The sequence below is a fragment of the Mesoplodon densirostris genome, chromosome 11 (assembly GCF_025265405.1).
Source record: "Mesoplodon densirostris isolate mMesDen1 chromosome 11, mMesDen1 primary haplotype, whole genome shotgun sequence".
In the NCBI taxonomy this organism is placed as follows: domain Eukaryota; kingdom Metazoa; phylum Chordata; class Mammalia; order Artiodactyla; family Ziphiidae; genus Mesoplodon; species Mesoplodon densirostris.
The window spans coordinates 24,758,442-24,776,686 of NC_082671.1; positions in this window are offsets into that span (position 1 = coordinate 24,758,442).

Consider the following 18,245-nt stretch of genomic DNA (forward strand, 5'->3'; position numbering starts at 1 on the left):
TTCTTTCTCTCTTAGTATACCATGAGTTATCTGAAGGTATCTGTGTTTCCCAGAGTCTTGTATGGGGCTGGGAACGTTTGGGTACTCAAAAATGTGTTTTTTAAAAATTGTGGTAAAATATACATAACAGTAACATAAAATATACCATTTTAACCATTTTCAAGTGTACAGTGACATTAAATACATTTACATTGTTCTACAACCATCACCACCATTCATTCACAGAACTCTTTTCATCTTGAAAAAAAGTGAAACTCCATATTTATTTTTTTTAATTTAATTTAATTTTTTTTTTTTTTTTTGCGGTACGCGGGCCTCTCACTGTTGTGGCCTCTCCCGTTGCGGAGTACAGGCTCCGGACGCGCAGGCTCAGCGGCCATGGCTCACGGGCCCAGCCGCTCCACGGCATGTGGGATCCTCCCGGATCGGGGCACGAACCCGTATCCCCTGCATTGGCAGGCGGACTCTCAACCACTGCGCCACCAGGGAAGCCCTCCATATTTATTAAATAATTCCTCATTTTCCCTTCTCTCAGCCCCTGGCAACTACCATTCTACATTCTGTCCCTATGAATTCGACCTCGTATAAGTGGAATCATACAGTATTTCTCCTTTGGGGGTTGGCTTTATTTACCTTAACACAGTGTCTTCAAGGTTCATTCACGTTGTAGCATGTCTCAGAATTTCCTCCCTTTTGAAGGCTGACTAGTATTTTGTTGTGTTTAGACACCACATTTTGTTTATCTATTCATCTGTCAATTGACACTTGGATTGCTTCCACACTTTGGCTATTGTGAACAGTGGTACTATGAACGTGAGTGTATGTGTTTGAGCCTCTGCTTTCAATTCTTTTGGGTATATACCCAGAGTTGAATTGCTGGACTATATGGGAATTTTAATTTTTGAGGAATCTTCACGCTACTTTCCATAGCAGCTTAACCATTTTACATTTCCACCAGCTGTGTATAGATGTTCTAATTTTTCTTCATCCTTCCAATACCTGTCATTTTCTGTTTTGATATTAGCTATCCTATTGGGTGTGAGGTGGCATCTCACTGTGGTTTTGATTTGCAATTCCCTAATGACTGTTGATGTTGAGCATCTTTTCATGTGCTTATTGGACATTCATATAGCTTTTTGAAGTCATGTTTATTCAAGTCCTTTGCTCATTTTTTTTTTAAGACTGAAGTTTCTTATTTATTTATTTATTTATTTAATTTTTGGCTGCCTCAGGTCTTAGTTGCGGCACGCAGGATCTTCATCGAGGCACGTGCATCTTTTGTTGGGGGCGTGCGGTCTTCTCTCTAGTTGTGGTGTAAGGGTTTTCTCTTCACTAGTTGTGGCGCACAGGCTTCAGAGTGCATGGGCTCTGTAGTTTTTGGCACTTAGGCTCTCTAGTTGAGGTGCACAAGCTAAATGTCTTACATTTAGGTCTTTGATCCCTTTTGATTTACTTTTTGGTTTATATATTTTGGCTCAATTTTTGGTATGTGGTGTAAGGTAATGGTCCAATGTCATTCTTTTGCATGTGAGCATCCAGTTTTCCCAGCACAATTTACTGAAAAGACTACCTTTCCCCATTGAATAGTCTTTGCACCCTTGTCAAAAATCATTTGATCACATATGTGAGGGTTTATTTTGGGGATCACTATTCTATTCCATTTGGTTTATATATTTATTTGTATGTTTATTTATATATTTATTTGTATGCCATAATGTTTTGATTACTATAGCTTTGTAGTAAGTTGTTTTGTTTTTTTAACTTTTATTCTATATTGGAGTATAGTTGAATAACAATGTTGTGTTAGTTCCAGGTGTACAGTAAAGTGATTCAGTTATACATATACATGTATCTATTCTTTTTCAACTTCTTTTCCCATTTAGGTTATTACAGAATATTGAACAGAGTTCCCTGTGCTATACAGGAGGTCCTTGTTTGTTATCTAGTTTAAATATAGCAGTGTGTACATGTCAATTCCAAACTCCCAATCTATCCCCCCACCCACAACATTCCCCCTTGGTAACCATAAGTTCTTTCTCTAAGTCTGTGAGTCTGTTTCTGTTTTGTAAATATGTTCATTTGTATCATTAGATACTGCATATAAGTGATATCATATGATATTTGTCTTTCTCTGTCTGACTTACTTCACTTAGTATGATAACCCCCAGATCCATCCATGTTGCTGCAAATGACATTATTTCATTCTTTTTAATGGCTGAGTAATATTGCATTGTACGTGCATACCACATCTTCTTTATCCATTCATCTGCTGATGGACAGTTAGGTTGCTTCCATATCTTGGGTATTGTAAACAACACTGCAATGAACATTGGGGTGCATGTATCCTTTTGAACCATGTTTTTCTCCAGATATATGCCCAGGAGTGGGATTGCTGTATCATATGGTAGCTCTATTTTTGGTTTTTTAAGGAACCTCTATACTGTTCTCCATAGTGGCTGTACCAATTTACATTCCCACCAACAGAGCAAGAGGGTTCCCTCTTCTCCACACTCTCTCCAGCATTTACTGTTTGTAGACTTTTTAATGATGGCCATTCTGATTGGTGTGAGGTGATAGCTCATTGCTTTTTTTTTTTTTTTTTTTAATTTTGGCCATACTGTATGGCATGTGGGATCTTAGTTCCCCAACCAGGGATTTTTTTTTTTAACATCTTTATTGGAGTATAATTGCTTTACAATGTTGTGTTAGCTTTTCTGACCAGGGATTGAATGCATGCCCCCTGCAGTGGAAGTGCAGAGTCTCAACCACTGGACCACCAGGGAAGTCCCTCACTGTAGTTTTGATTTGCATTTCTCTAATAATTAATGATGTTGAGCATATTTTCATGTGCTTCTTGGCCATCTGTATGGCTTCTTTGGAGAAATGTCTATTTAGGTATTCTGCTCATTTTTTGATTGGATTGTTTGGTTTTTGGATATTGAGTCACATGAACTGTTTGTAAATTTTGGAGATTAAACCCTTGTTGACCACATCATTTACAAATATTTTCTCCCATTCTGTGGGTTGTCTTTTCGTTTTGTTTATGGTTTCCTTTGCTGTGTAGAAGCTTTATTTTTATTTTTGTTTCCATCACTCTGGGAGATGGATAGAAAAAGATATTGCTGCGATTTATGTCAGAGAGTGTTCTGCCTATGTTTTCCTCTAAGAGTTTTATAGCATCTGGTCTCACATTTAGGTCTTTAATCCATTTTGAGTTTGTTTTTGTATATGGTGTTAAAGAATGTTCTACTTTCATTTTTTTTTCCTGTAGCTGTCCAGTTTTCCCAGCATCATTTATTGAAGAGACTGTCTTGCCTCCTTTGTCATAGATTAATTGACCATAGGTGTGTGGGTTTATTTCTGGGATTTCTGTTGTTCCATTGATCTATATTTCTGTTTTAGTGCCAGTACTATACTCTTTTGTTGACTGTAGCTTCATAGTATAGTCTGAAGTCAGGGAGCCTGAGTCCTCCAGCTCCGTTTTTCTTTCTCAAGATTGCTCTGACTATTCAGGGTCTTTTGTGTCTCCATACAAATTTTAAGATTTTTTGCTCTAGTTCTGTGAAAAATGCCATTGGTAATTTGATAGGGATTGCATTGAATCTGTAGATTGCCTTGGGTAGTAGAGTCATTTTCACAATACTGATTTTTCCAATCCAAGAACATGGTACATCTTTCCATCTGTTTGTGTCATCTTCAATTTCTTTCATCAGTGTCTTATAGTTTTTGGAGTACAGGTCTTTTGCCTCCTTAGGTAGGTTTATTTCTAGGTATTTTATTCTTTTTGATGTGATGGTAAATGGGATTGCTTCTTTAATTTCTCTTTCTGATCTTTCTTTGTTAGTGTATAGATATGCAACAGATTTCTGTGTATTAACTTTTTATCCTGTAACTTTACCGAATTCATTGATGAGCTCTAGTAGTTTTCTGGTAGCATCTTTAGGATTTTCTATGTATAGTATCATGTCATCTGCAAACAGTGACAGTTTTACTTCTTCATTTCCAATTTGGATTCTTTTTATTTCTTTGTCTTCTCTGATTGCCATAGCTAGGTCTTCCAAAACTATGTTGAATAAAAGTGGAGAGAGTGGACATCCTTGTCTTGTTCTTAATCTTAGGGGAAAGGCTTTCAGCTTTTCACCATTGAGTGTGATGTTAGCTGTAGCTTTGTCATATATGGCCTTTATTATGTTAAGGTAGGTTCACTCTATGCTCACTTTCTGGAGAGTTTTTTTTTTTTTTTAACCATAAACGGGTGTTGAATATTGTCAAAACTTTTTTTGCATCTATTGAGATGATCATATGGTTTTTATTCTTCAGTTTGTTGATGTGATGTATCACACTGATTGATTTGCACATATTGAAAAGTCCTTGCATCCCTGGGATAAATCTCACTTGATGATGGTGTATGATACTTCTAATGTATTGTTGGATTCAGTTTGCTAGTATTTTGTTGAGGATTTTTACATCTATGTTCATTAGTGATATTGGTCTGTAATTTTCTTTTTTTGTGTGCTATCCTTTTTTTTTTTTTTTTGCGGTATGCGGGCCTCTCACTGTTGTGGTCTCTCCCATTGTGGAGCACAGGCTCCAGATGCGCTGGCTCAGCGACCATGGCTCACGGGCCCAGCCGCTCCGCGGCATGTGGGATCCTCCCGGACCGAGGCACGAACCCGTATCCCCTGCATCGGCAGGTGGACTCTCAACCACTGCGCCACCAGGGAAACCCTGTGTGCTATCTTTGTCTGGTTTTGGTACCAGGGTGATGGTGGCTGCGTAGAATGAGTTTGGGAGTGTTCCTTCCTCTGTAATTTCTTGGAATAATTTCAGAAGGATAGGTGTTAACTCTTCTCTAAATGTTTGATAGAATTTGCATGTGAAACCATTTGGTCCTGGACTTTTGTTTGTTGGGATTTTTAAAATCACAGTTTCAATTTCAGTACTTGTGATTAGACTGTTCATATTTCCTATTTCTTCCTGGTTCATTCTTCAGAGATTGTTCTTTTTTTTTTTTAAATAAATTTATTTATTTATTTCTGGCTGCATTGGGTCCTCGTTGCTGTGTGCAAGCTTTATCTAGCTGTGGCGAGCGGGAGGCTACTCTTTGTTGTGGTGCACAGGTTTCTCATTGCGGTGGCTTCTCTTGTTGTGGAGCACAGGCTCTAGGCACTTGGGCTTCAGTAGTTGTGGCGCATGGGCTTAGTTGCTCCACGGCATGTGGGATCTTCCTGGGCTCCAGGGCTCAAACCAGCGCCCCCTGTATTGGCAGGCGGATTCTTAACCACTGCACCACCAGGGAAGCCCCAGAGAATGTTCTTTTCTAAGAATTTTTCCATTTCTTCCAGGTTGTCCATTTTATTGGCATAGAGTTGCTTGTAGTAGTCTCTTATAATACTTTGTATTTCTGTGGTGTCTGTGTATCTTCTCCTTTTCATTTCTGATTGTATTGATTTGAGCTCTCTCTGTTTTTATCTTGATGAGTCTGGATAAAGGTCTATCAATTTTGTTTATCTTTTCAAAGAATCAGCTTTTAGTTTCATTGATCATTTATATTGTTTTCTTCATCTCTATTTTATTTATTCCTGCTCTGATCTTTATGATTTCTTTCCTTCTACTAACTTTGGGTTTTTTTTGTTCTTCTTTCTCAGTTGCTTTAGGTGTAAGGTTAGGGTGTTTATTTGAAATTTTTCTCTTTTCCTGAGGTAAGATTGTATTGCTATAAAATTGCCTCTTAGAACTGCTTTTGCTGCATCCCATAGATTTTGGATCATTGTGCTTTCATTTGTCTCTAGGTTTTTAAAAATTTCCTCTTTGATTTCTTCAGTGATCCATTGGTTGTTTAGTAGCATATTGTTTAGTGTCTATGTGTTTGTGTTTTTTTACAGTTTTTTTTCTTGTAGTTGATTTCTAATCTCATAGCATTATGGTCAGAAAAGATTCTTGATATGATTTCAGTTTTCTTAAATTTACTGAAGCTCACTTTGTGGTCAGCATATGATCAATCCTGGTGAATGCTCCATGTGCACTTGAGAAGAATGTGTATTCTGCTGCTTTTGGATGGAATGCTCTATAAATATCAATTAAGTCCATCTGGTCTAATGTGTCATTTAAGGCCTGTGTTTCCTTATTGATTTTCTGTCTGGATAATCTGTCCATTGATGAAAGTGGCATAAGTTCCCCACTATTATTGTGTTACCATTGATTTCTCCTTTTGTGGCTGTTGGTATTTATCTTATATACTGAGGTGCTTCTCTGTTGGGTACATATATATTTACAATTGTTATATGTTTTTCTTGGATTGATCCCTTGATCATTATGTAGTGTCCTTCTTTGTGTCTTATAACAGTCTTTATTTTAAAGTCTGTTTTTTTTTATTTGAGTATTGCTACTCTAGTTTTCTTTTGACTTCCATTTGCATGGAATACCTTTTTCCATCCCCTACTTTCAGTCTATATGTGTCCCTAGATCCGAAGTGGGTCTCTTGTAGACAGCATATATATGGGTCTCATTTTTGTATCCATTCAGCCAGTCTATGCCTTTTGGTTGGAGCATTTAATCCATTTATGTTTAAGGTAATTATCAATACGTATGTTCTTATTGCCATTTTGTTTGTTGTTTTGGATTTGTTTTTGTAGGACTTTTTTCTTCCCTTCCTCTTTTGTTCTCTTCTCTTGTGGTTTGATGACCATCTTTAGTGTTGTGTTCGGGTTGCTTTTTCTTTTTTGTGTGTGTGTCTATTATAGATTTTTGGTTTGCAGTTACCATGAGCAAATTGATATAGCAATCTATATATAAACAAGATTGTTTTAAGTTGCTGGTCTTTTAGTTTCAAATGCATTTCCAATATCCTGCATTTGTACTCTCCTCTTCTCACAATTGCTAATTTTGATATCTTATTTGTGTGCAGATGATTTCCTACCATTACTGTATGTTTGCCTTTACTGGTGAGCTTTTCTATGTGTAATTTTCTTATTTTTAGTTATGGCCTTTTCTTTTCCACCTAGAGAAGTTCCTTTAGCATTTGTTGCAAAGCTGGTCTGGTCATGCTGAATTCTCCTAGATTTTGCTTGTCTCTAAAGCTTTTGATTTCTCCACTGAATCTGAATGAGAGCCTTGCTGGGTAGAGTATTCTTGGCTGTAGGTTCTTCCCTTTCATCAGTTCAAATGTATCATGCCACTCCCTTCTGGCCTGTATAGTTTCTGCTGAAAAGCCAGCTGATAGCCTTATGGGAATTCCCTTGTATGTTATTTTTTGCTTTTCCTTTGTTGCTTTTAATATTTTTTCTTTGTCTTTAATTTTTGTCAATTTCATTACTATGTGTCTCAGCGTGTTTCTGAGCATGAATGAAGAGATTCAGGACAAGGAGCAGCCAAAGTCAAAATCTTACTTTTCAGGAGGGTGGTTTATCTAGATTGTGGTTCAACTGGGAACAACTCACCCCAGACAATTGGGAGTTTTGGATTTCATCGTAATTTGGGGTTATCGGTGACCCAAAAGTCGGGTGCAAATTGTGATGCTGGGATTTTCTCACATCCTGGCATGAATACCGGGATAATGCCTGACACTGAGGCCGAGCTGTCAATGTGTTGATGGGATAACTGAGCCCTGCAGAAGGCTACTTCTGCTACTTTAATTCTTTGCTTCTAGGCAGAGTCTCAAATGCAAGTCACTTTTTTTTAAACAAGTTAAAGGATTTTAATATGTTTAAAGCAAAGTTTAAAAAAAATCAGGTGGAACATGGCTTTATAAAAAATTCCTCAATTAAGAAAAAATATATACAGGTAAATAGGCAAAAAAATCAAATTAATACAAGGATACAAAAATAAAATTTTGCTCCTAATTATTACCTAGAATATTAAGTTTTGAAAAAGAAAACATTTTTTCTAGGGTTTGCTTCATATTTCTTTTATATTTTTTCTTAAAGTTATTTTAAATGGCAGTAACATATGCCATGTTAAAAATACACACTGTTCCTTAAGGGATAAAATGAAATTAGAATTCCCTTCTTTGCTCCTCTGGTCCCCTGGTCCCTGACCTGAAGATAACCAGTGTTAGCAGTTACCAAGTCACCATCTTCAAAGCAAACACTGGGTTCCTAGAGCTTTGAGCATCATAAAAGGGCGTGGCTGGGCCCACTGATTGTGGCTGGCCCTGGGAGATGCCTGTCTGTTTCCCCCATTGTCCCAGTGGAGCAGGACTTCCTCTTTCTGACTGATTACACATTGTGAAGCCACACATTTCCATGGTCCCTGTACTCCTGAGCCAGCTGTCAGGCAGAGACAGTGTTTCCAAGCACAAATTGCTTAAAGCAATGTCTGGTTTCCTGAGTATGAAAAGGCAGGGCTAGTTCTTGCTGCCTGTTTTTTCATCTCTTTCCTAGCTGTCTAGCCTATCAGTGTACTTGGCCACCCCAAAACGACCACGGAAGGAAAAGGTTGAAAAGTTCTCCTCTGATGAGGAATGTTTGGCTTGCTTTGGAAATTTCATTAAAAAATTTAAAACTTGATCTCTAGACAGTATGGCCATGGGTGAGTTTTGCCTAATGGATCTTTGTATTACATCTTTTTTTTTTTTTCAATTGCAGTAAAATTGCTTCACAATGTTGTGCCAGCTTCCGCTGCACAATGAAGTGAATCAGCTATATGTATACCCATATTCTCTCCCTCTCGGACCTCCCTCCCACCCCCCACCCCCAATCCTATGGATCTAGGTCATCGCAGAGCAATGAGCTGAGCTCCCTGTGCTATACAGCAGGTTCCCACTAGCTGTCTATTTTACACAAGGTAGTGTATTTATGTCAAATCTAATCTCCCAATTCATTCCACCTTCCCATTCCCCTCCTGGTATCCACATGTCCGTTCTCTACGTCTATATCTCTATTCCTGCCCTACAAATAGATTCATCTGTATGATTTTTCTAGATTCCACATATATGCATTAATATATAATGTTTGTTTTTCTCTTTCTGACTTACTTCACTCTGTATGACAGTCTCTAGGTCCATCCACGTCTCTACAAATGACCCAATTTTGTTCCTTTTTATGGCTGAGTAATATTCCATTGTATATATGTACCATATCTTCTTTATTCATTCATCTATCATTGGACATTTAGGTTGTTTCCATGTCCTGGCTATTGTAAATAGTGCTGCAATGAACATTGGGGTACATGTGTCCTTTTGAATTAAGGTTTTCTCAGGGTATATGCCCACTAGTGGGATTGCTGGGTCATATGGTAGTTCTATTTTTCATTTTTTTAAGGAACCTCCATACTGTTCTCCATAGTGGCTGTATCAATTTACATTCCTACCAACAGTGCAAAAGGGGTCTCTTTTCTCCACATCCTCTCCAGCATTTACTGTTTGTAGATTTTCTGATGTTGGCCATTCTAACTGGTGTGAGGTGATAACTCACTGTAGTTTTGATTTGTGTTTCTCTAATAATTAGTGATGTTGAGCATCTTTTCATGTGCTTCTTGGCCATCTGTATGTCTTCTTTGGTGAAATGTCTGTTTAAATCTTATGCCCATTTTTAAACTTGGTTGTTTGTTTTTTTGATACTGAGCTCCATGAACTGTTTGTATATTTTGGAGATTAAACTTTTTTTTTGAATTTTTGAATTTTATTTTATTTTTTATACAACAGGTTCTTATTAGTTATCTATTTTATACATATTAGTGTATATATGTCAATCCCAATCTCCCAATTCATCCAACCACCACTTTCCCCCTTGGTGTCCATACATTTGTTTTCTACATCTGTGTCTCTATTTCTACCCTGCAAACTGGTTCATCTGTATCATTTTTCTAGGTTCCACATATATGTGTTAATATACAATATTTGTTTTTCTCTTTCTGATTTACTTCTCTCTGTATGACAGTCTCTAGATCCATCCATATCTCTACAAATGACCCAGTTTCGTTCCTTTTTATGGCTGAGTAAGATTCCATTGTATATATGTACCACATTTTCTTTATTCTTTCATCTGTCGATGAGCATGTAGGTTGCTTCCATGACCTGGCTATTGTAAATAGTGCTTCAATAGACATTGGGGTACATGTGTCCTTTTGAATTATGGTTTTCTCTGGGTATATGCCCAGTAGTAGGACTGCTGGGTCATATGGTAATTCTGTTTTTAGTTTTTTAAGGAACCTCCATACTGTTCTCCATAGTGGCTGTATCAAATTACATTCCCACCAACAGTGCAAGAGTATTCCCTTTTCTCCACACCCTCTCCATCATTTGTTGTTTGTAGATTTTCTGATGATGCCCATTCTAACTGGTGTGAGGTGATACCTCACTGTAGTTTTGATTTGCAATTCTCTAATAATTAGTGATGTTGAACAGCTTTTCATGTGCTTCTTGGCCCTCTGTATGTCTTCTTTGGAGAAATGTCTCTTTAGGTCTTCTGCCCATTTTTAAAAAAATTATTGAGCTGCATGAGCTGTTTATATATATTGGAGATTAATCCTTTGTCCGTTGATTTGTTGGCAAATATTTTCTTCCATTCTGAGGGTTGTCTTTTAGACTTGTTTGTAGTTTCCTTTGTTTTGCAAAAGCTTTTAAGTTTCATTAGGTCCCATTTATTTTTGTTTTTATTTCCATTACTCTAGGAGGTGGATCAAAAATTCTTGCTGTGATTTATGTTAAAGATTCTTCTTCCTATGTTTTCCTTTAAGAGTATTATAGTGTCCGGTCTTACATTTAGGTCTCTAATCCATTTTGAGTTTATTTTTGTGTATGGTGTTAGGGGGTATTCTAATTTCATTCTTTTACATGTCGCTTTCCAGTTTTCCCAGCACCACTTATTGAAGAGACTGTCTTTTCTCTATTGTATATCCTCACCTCCTTTGTCGTAGATTAGTTGACCATAGGTACGTGGGTTTATGTCTGGGCTTTCTATCCGGTTCCATTGATCTATATTTCTGGTTTTTGTGCCAGTACCATACAGTCTTGTTTACTGTAGCTTTGCATTATAGTCTGAAGTAAGGGAGTCTGATTCCTCCAGCTCTGTTTTTTTCCCTCAAGACTGCTTTGGCTTGGAGATTAATCCTTTTTCCATTGTTTCGTTTGCAAGTATTTTCTCCCATTCTGAGGGTTGTCTTTTCATCTTGTTTATGGTTTCCTAAGGTGTGCAAAAGCTTTTAAGTTTCATTAGGCCCCATTTGTTTATTTTTGTTTTTATTTTCATTACTCTAGGAGGTGGGTCAAAAAAATCTTGCTGTTGTTTACGTCAAAGAGTGTTTTTCCTATGTTTTTCTCTAAGAGTTTTATAGTGTACAGTCTTATATTTAGGTCTTTTATCCATTTGGAGTTTATTTTTGTGTATGGTGTTAAGGAGTGTTCTATTTTCATTCTTTTACATGTAGCTTTGCCATTTTCCCAGCACCGCTTATTTAAGAGCCTGTCTATTTGCCATTATATGTTCTTGCCTCCTTTGTCATAAATTAGGGGTCCATATGTGTGTGGGTTTATTTCTGGGCTTTCTATCCTGTACCATTGATCTATATTTCTGTTTTTGTGCCAGTACTATACTGTCTTGATTACTGTAGCTTTGTAGTGTAATTTGAAGTCAGGGAGCCTGATTCCTCCAGCTCTGTTTTCTTTCTCGATTGCTTTGGCTATTTGGGGTCTTTTGTGCCTCCTTACAAATTTTAAGATATTTTTGTTCTAGTTCTGTGAAAAATGCCATTGGTAATTTGATAGGGATTGCATTAACTCTGTAGATTGCCTTGGGTAGTATAGTCATTTTCACAATATTGATTTTTCCAATCCAAGAACATGGCACATCTTTCCAACTGTTTTTGTCATCTTTGATTTCTTTCATCAGTGTCTTAAAGTTTTCTGAATACAGGTCTTTTGTCTCGTTAGGTAGGTTTATTCCTAGGTATTTTATTCTTTTTGTTGCGATGGAAAACAGCACTGTTTCCTTAATCTCCCTTTCTGATTTTTCGTTGTTAGTGTATAGGAATGCCAGAGCTTTCTGTGCATTAACTTTGTGTCCTGCATCCTTACCAAATTCATTGATTAGTTCTAGTAGTTTTCTGGTGGCATCTTTAGGGTTTTCTATGTATAGTATAATGTCATCTGCAAACAGTGAGAGTTTTACTTCTTCTTTTCCAGTTTGTATTCCTTTTATATATTTTTCTTCTCTGATAGCCATGGCTAGGACTTCCAAAACTATGTTGAATGAGAGTGGCAAGAGTGGACATCCTTGTCTTGTTCCTGATCTTAGTGGAAATGTTTTTCACCATTGAGTATGATGTTTGCTGTGGGTTTGTCATATATGGCCTTTATTATGTTGAAGTAGGTTCCCTCTATATCCATATTTGGGGGAGTTTTTTTTAATCATAAATCAGTGTTGAATTTTGTCAAAATATTTTTCTGCATATATTGAGATGATTCTATGGTTTTTATCCTTCCATTTGTTAATATGGTGTATCATATATGAAGAATCCTTGCATTCCTCGGTTAAATCCCCCTTGATCATGGTGTATGATCCTTTTAATGTGTTGTTGGATTCTGTTTGCTAGTATTTTGTTCAGGCTTTTTGCATCTATGTTCATCAGTGTTATTGGTTTGTAATTTTCTTTTCGTGTGATATCTTTGTCTGGTTTTGGTAGCAGGGTGATGGTGGCCTTGTAGAACAAATTTTGGAGTGTTTCTCCCTCTGCAATTTTTTGGAAGAGTTTGAGAAGGATTGGCATTAGCTAGTCTCTAAAAGTTTGATAGAATTCACCTGTGAAGCCATCTGGTCCTGGACTTTTGTTTGTTGGAAGATTTTAAAATACAGTTTCAATTTCATTATTTGTGATATGTCTGTTTATATTTTCTAATTCTTCTTGGTTCAGTCTTGGAAAATTGTACCCTTCTAAGCATTTGTCCATTTCTTCGTGGTTGTCTAGTTTATTGGCATAAAGTTGTTCATAGGAGTCTCTTATAATCCTTTGTATTTCTGTGTTGTCAGTTGTTATTTCTCCTTTTTCATTTCTAATTTTAATGATTTGTGTCCTCTCCCTTTTTTTCTTGATGAGTCTGGCTAAAGGTTTATCAATTTTGTTTATCTTGTCAAAGAACCAACTTTTAGTTTTATTGATCTCTGCTATTGTTTTCTTCATTTCTATTTCACTTATTTCTGCTCTGATTTTTATGATTTCTTATACTGACTTTGGGTTTTCTTTGTTCTACTTTTTCTAGTTGCTTTAAGTGTAAGGTTAGATTGTTTATTTGAGATTTGTCTTGTTTCTTGAGGTAAGATTGACTTGCTATATTGGGGCTTTCCTGGTGGCACAGTGGTTAAGAATCTGCCTGCCAATGCAGGGGACTCGGGTTCGAGCCCTGGTCCGGGAAGATCCCACATGCCACAGAGCAACCAAGCCCATGTGCCACAACAACTGAGCCTGCGCTCTAGAGCCCGTGAGCCACAACTACTGAGCCTGTGTGCTGCAACTACTGAAGCCCACGTGCCTAAAGCCCATGCTCCACAACAAGAGACGCCACCACAATGAGAAGCCCGCACACTGCAACGAAGGGTAACCCCCGCTTGCTGCAACTAGAGAAAGCCCGTATGCAGCAACGAAGAACCAACACAGACAAAAATAAAAATAAATAAAATAAATAAATAAATAAAAAAAGATTGAATTGCTATAAACTTCCCTCTTAGAACTGCTTTTGCTGCAACCCATAGGTTTTGGGTCATTGTGTTTTCACTGTCATTTGTTTCTAGGTATTTTTTAATTTCCTATTTGATTTCTTCAGTGATCTCTTGGTTATTTAGTAGTGTACTGTTTAGCCTCCATGTATTTGTGTTTTGTACAGTTTTTTTTTTCCTGTAATTGATTTCCAATCTCATAATGTTGTGGTCACAAAAGATGCTTGATACGGTTTCAATTTTCTCAAATTTTCCGAGGCTTGATTTGTGACCCAAGATGTGATCCATCCTGAAGAATGTTCTGTGTGCACTTGAGAAGTGGTCTATTGTGTCAGTTAAAGCTTGTGTTTCCTTATTTATTTTCTGTTTGGATGATCTGTCCATTGGTGTAAGTGTGATGTTAAAGTCCCCTACTATTGTGTTACTGTCAATTTCCCCTTTTATGGTTGTTAGCATTTGCCTTATGTATTGAGGTGCTCTTATGTTGGGTGCATAAATATTTATAATTGGTATATCTTCTTCTTGGATTGATCCCTTGATCATTATGTAGTGTTCTTCCTTATCTCTTGTAACAGTCTTTATTTTAAAGTCTATTTTATCTGATATGAGTGTTGTTACTCCAGCTTTCTTTGGATTTCCATTCGCATAGAATAACTTTTTCCATCCCTTCACTTTCAGTCTGCAGGTGTCCCAGGTCTGAAGTAGGTCTCTTGTAGACAGCATACATATGGGTATTGTTTTTGTATCCATTCAGCCAGTTTGTGTCTTTTGTTTGGAGCATGTAATCCATTTATATTCAAGGTTATTATTGACATGTATGTTCCTATTACCATTTTCTTAATTGTTTTGGGTTTGTTTTTGTGGGTCTTTTTCTTCTCTTGTGTTTCCCGCCTAGAGAATTTCCTTTAGCATTTGTTGTAAAGCTTGTTTGGTGGTGCTGAATTGTCTTAGCTTTTGTTTGTCTGAAAACTTTTGATTTCTCTGTCAAATCTGAATGACATCTTGGTTGTAGGTTTTTCTCTTTCATCACTTTAAGTATATCCTGCCACTCCCTTCTGGCCTGCAGAGTTTCTGCTGACAAATCAGCTGAGAACCTTATGGGGATCCCTTTGTATGTTGTTTTTTGCTTTCTCCTTGCTGCTTTTAATACTTTTTCTTTGAATTTAATTTTTGTTAGTTTGATTAATATGTGTCTTGGTGTGTTTCTCTTAGGGTTTATCCTCAGTGGGACTCTCTACGCTTCCTGGACTTGGGTGACTATTTCCTTTCCCATGTTAGGGAAATTTTCCACTATAATCTTTTTGAATATTTTCTCAGACCCTTTCTTTCTCTCTTATTCTCCTGGGACACCTATAATTTGAATGTTGGTGCATTTAGTGTTGTCCCAGAGGTCTTTCAGATTATCTTCAATTCTTTTCATTCTTTTGTCTTTATTCTGCTCCTCGGCAGTTATTTCCACCATTCTGTCTTCCAGCTCACTTGTCTGTTCTTCTGCCTCAGTTATTCTGTTATTGATTCCTTCTAGTGTATTTTTCAATTCAGTTATTGTGTTGTTCATCTCTGCCTGTTTGTTCTTTAGTTCTTCTAGAGCTTTGTTAGACATTTCTTGTATTTTCTCTGTCCATGCCTCCATTCTATTTCTGAGATTCTGGATCATCTTCACTATCTTTACTCTGAATTATTTTTCAGGTAGGTTGCCTATTTCCTTTTTATTTATTTGTCCTTGTAGGTTTTTACCTTGCTCCTTCACCTGTGACATATTTTTTGTCATCTTTTTTTTTTTTTTTTTTTTTTTTGATGGGTGGGATTGTGTTCCTGTCTTACTGGTTGTTTGGTCTGAGGCTTCCAGCACTGGAGTTTGTGGGCTGTTCAGTAGAGCTGGGTCTTGGTGCTGAGATGAGGACCTCTGGGAGACCTCACTCCAATGAATAATCACTGGGGTCTGATGTTCTCTGTTAGTCAAGTGGTTCAGACTCAGAGCTCCCACTGCAGGACCTCAGGCCTGATCCCTGGCTCATGAACCAAGATCTCACAAGCCACATGGGGCAGCAAAAAAAAAAAAGAAAAAGGAAAAAAGGAAAAAAGGAGCAGAACAATAATAAAGAGTAAAAAAATAAAATAAGATTATAAAACTAACAGATATGTTAGAAGAATAAAAAATTAAAAATATAGATGGAACAACAACTGGAAGGTAAAACAGAACCACAATAGTAAAAAAAAAAAGCCAGAAAAAGCCTTGGCTGTGTGGGATGGGGCTTAGGCAGGGCTGGGGTTTAGGTCGTGGGCAGTATCTATGATTAGTACCCACAGGGCTGGAAAAGACCCTGGTACGGGAAGGGGGTGGGGCTTAAGCTCATCGCAGCAGGAGTGCCTCTGGCCTTGGAGGGAGGAGGACCAGGTCCAGGACCCCAGCAGGCTCATTGGGCCCAAGTGGGTGGGGGAAATGCTAGGCGCATCCCCCCCCCCCGATCCTCCTTTCCTGCAGGGACCCTCTTCATTGGCCTCTCTTTTTCTTCACCCCCCATTCCCTCCTATGCCCCTAGGACCCACGTGGATGGCAGGGGCCCCAGAAGGCAGGGGACAGGACCTGGAAGCCCAACAGGATTCCTGGGACCTGGTGCATGGGAGGAATGCCAGCCATGCCTTCCCTGATCCTCCTGTCCTGGAGGGTTCCCCACCCCCACCCCCTCGTCCGCCTCTCCTCCTCTTCTGCCTTCTCCCTCCCTCCCATGCCCATAGGACCCAGTAGTCTGGAGGGGACCCGGGGAAATGGAGGACTGGCCCGGGAGCCCAGCAGGCTTCCTGGGGCCAGAGTGGGCAGGGAAAACACCTTCTACGCCTCCCCTGATCCTCCGTCCTGAAGGGCCCCTCCCACCTGCCTCTCCTCTTCTTCCCCCTACCTCCCTCCTATGCTCTAAGACCAACGCAGCCCAGAGGGGGCCTCAGAAGTTGGAGGACCTGGCCCAGGAGCCCCGCAGGCTTCCCAGGGCCGATTGGGCAGGGGAAAGACTAGACACACTCCCCCCGATCCTCCAAGCCTCCCAGGGTCCCTCCAGGCATGGGAACCCCTCCCCATCCCAGCTACCTTTCACGGGTGCCGGTCCCATCCAGCCTCCACTTCTCCTCCCCCCTCACTCCCCTCACATCCTACCCAGTCACTTGGGGGTTCCTTCCATCTCCTTGGGTGTCAAGGTCCCCCACCAGCATCTGGCAGGTGCCCTAGTTGTGGGGAGATGTGAACTCCACATCCTCCTCCACTGCCATCTTGACTCCACCCCCAGTAGTAGTCATTCTTAACACTTTTGATGTATCCTTCTAGAAAATTTTGTGAACATAAAAGTATATATATATTCACTCATTATGGCCAATGCTACATGCATTGTTCTATAACTTGCTTTATTCACTTAATATATAACGTGGACGTCTTTGCATAGTGATATATATAGATATACTTAAAATTTAAAAAAGTATAAAATATTTTATTGTATGGATATAGCATACTATATTTAACCAGTAACATTCATTTTGAGTTTTTGTTCTTACAGTTTCTCCATTAACATCTTTTTTTTTTTTTTTTTTTTTTTTTTTTTGCGGTACCCAGGGCTCTCACTGTTGTGGCCTCTCCCATTGTGGAGCACAGGCTCCGGACGTGTAGGCTCAGCAGCCATGGCTCATGGGCCCAGCCGCTCCGCAGCATGTGGGATCTTCCTGGACTGGGGCATGAACCTACGTTCCCTGCATTGGCAGGCGGACTCTCAACCACTGTGCCACCAGGGAAGCCCTATGAACATCTTTGTACATATATTTTCGAACCTTTGTGTAATAGCTGCCTTAAGGTAAATTCCTAGAAGTAGGATTGCTGTGTTATAGAGTATATGTATATAACATTTTTATTTATATTGCCAAACTACCCTCCAAGACATTGTGCCAAATTATACCTAACCAATAATGCAAAGAGAGTGTCAGTTTTTCCCAACTGTTGCCAACATTGGGTATCATTAAATGCTTAATCTTTGCCAATCTATTGGATTAAAACAACAGTACTTTATTAATTTAATTTGTAACCTGGAATTGTGATTATGGTTAGACATTGGGCATTTTTGTTGTGTTTGTTGGTCCTTTTATATCTCCTTCAGAGATCTGTCTGACAATTTATTTGCCCATTTTTCTATTAGGTTGTTTGCCTTCTGTTTTTTGATTCAGAAGGGCTGTTTATATATAAAGGATACAATTATTAATCCTTTGTCATAAATGTTGCAAATATTTTTTGGTTATATTTATAATATTTTTATATGAAAAATTTATTTTTTAGGTAGTAAAATTATCACTTTTTTTTCTTTTTTAAAACTTTTTTAAAAATTTAAGTATAGTTAATTTACAACGTTGAGTTATCTTCAGGTGTACAGCAAAGTGATTCCACATATATATGTATATATAAACAAATGAATATGTATATATTCTTTTTTAGATTCTTTTCCATTATAGGTTCTTATAGGACATTGAATACACTTCCCTGTGCTATATAGCAGGTCCTTGTTTTTTATCTATTTTATACATAGTAGTGTGTGTATGTTAATCCCAAACTCCTAATTGATC